Raw genomic sequence first — 1781 nt, 5'->3', positions numbered from 1 at the left:
CGCCCCGCCCCTCCCCAGCGCCCCTCCCTCTGCACATGGGCATCCACTGGACAGCCCCTAGTGGTCCCAGCTTGGAGAGGGATGGTGCACAGGGGAGACAGTTAGGAGCCTGTCCTCAGAGCGGTCTCTGAAATGTTTACATAGCACGTTACTCCTTTCAACTTAAGAAAAACCCAATCCAGTGTTTTTACTTCCTTTGCATGCAAAACTACAATAATTGAGTTACTTCTAACTGATATGAAATATTATAATTTTATTTTACCAAGTAATGCTGCTTGAGGATTTTGAAAAAGCAGTTTTGGACATTATTTCTGATCTTATTGACACCTTTCTGTCACTGGCACTGTTTTAGAGGTTTAACACACACGGCACGATCATCAATATCATAGAGTTGTTCATAAAGCAATAACTGATTTTCACCTTCTATTATGAAAAGTTTTTAAATACACAAAGTAGACAGAGCTGCTTAATGATGAGACAAGTCGTTTAAAAATGTGCCCGAAGCTGTGCGATCTGTGGGAAGGGCGGTGATGTGGGCACACATGGTCCCGGTTGGAGACAATCCGAGTCTGAATAAGAAAGGCCTTTGGTGGGTGGGCCCCCGTGACTGGCTCCTGCACAGCCAATGTGTCGGGTATGACGGCACCGGGCGGGCGTGAGGGGCGCTGGGCCAGGGCATCAGTAAGCATTTATTGAGCACCTACTATGGAAAGGAGTCAAGGAGGGTAGCGATGCAGGTTCGTTCACAGGTAGGCGGCCAGGCCTTCTCAGCCGGTGGTCTTCGTGTTCTGTGGCGAGCAGAAGATCATGCCATCTGCCAGAGGCTAAATGATATTTTCTCAACCCTGAGTCGGGGGGTGCAGAGGGGACGAGATGGGGACAGACATGCCAAACCCCAAGAACAGTGCTGCCCCCCAGATGGTGCTCAGCAACATGGCTCAGCTCCTGGGGTGTCCCACGTGGCAAGGACACCTGGCTCGGGCCTCCCACCCAGGCATGCGGGGCCTCCCTCGGCCGGTGCCTCCAGGTGAAGGGGTCCCCTGGTGCCCGTCCTCTCTGGAGTCCGCGTGGTTTGCTGGTAGAACCCCCTGGTGTTCACGGGGATCTGGCTAAAGGTTACAGTAGAGCAACTTCCCCGAAGGTCAGCACATGGGCACAGGGAGTCACTGAGCCGGTCTGAGGTGTGCCCGTGGCCAGCGACACGGAACCCCATGGCGAGGGATTTCCTTTCCTGGTCGGTCAGCTGTTGGGTGACCCCGGGGGATAGCGCACGCGGGTGCTGGCAGGCCTGCAACCCCCCGTCCAGTGCTTCGCCGACACTCTTTTCTTTTTTCTTAAAGAAAGAACGAGCGGGCTCTGAGCCCAGAGTCTTTGCTGTGCAACAGCAAGTTGCCAGAAAAGAAGAGAAACCAAACGAATTGTTTTATTATCCATGCGCTTATTTTTTCTGGCTCCCTTACACTTTGAATCGATTTCCCTTAACAGTGCTGATTTGAAATTTCCTTTGTAGATTAATTTATTTGAATAAAAACATGAGTTGATTGAAAAGAAAACATTATTAATAATAGCAGAGATCGCAAAAATTTGGATGGGGTACACAAATGCCTCCCATTTGGGAAATATGATAGTTGGGTACATACTCCTGCACAGAACCCAAATTCCTCCACTCACCTCTTTGCTCCCATTTTCTCCTCCCTTCTGAGTCCCCCACTGCGACTCCCTAGACCAGCCGTGGGCAAACTACGGCCCGCGGGCCGGATCTGGCCCGTTTGAAATGAATA

At 51.1% G+C, this 1781-nt stretch overlaps 1 protein-coding gene across 1 annotated transcript in view; it reads left to right on the top strand.

The window, feature by feature from the left end:
* Nucleotides 1–1781, top strand: part of SLC5A11 (solute carrier family 5 (sodium/inositol cotransporter), member 11) — a 44531-nt gene that overhangs the window by 19861 nt on the left and 22889 nt on the right. The window lies entirely within an intron of this gene.

This window comes from Myotis brandtii, unplaced genomic scaffold (genome assembly GCF_000412655.1).
Source record: "Myotis brandtii unplaced genomic scaffold, ASM41265v1 scaffold158, whole genome shotgun sequence".
NCBI classification, from domain to species: Eukaryota; Metazoa; Chordata; class Mammalia; order Chiroptera; family Vespertilionidae; genus Myotis; species Myotis brandtii.
This window is presented reverse-complemented; position numbering and strand designations above follow the sequence as displayed.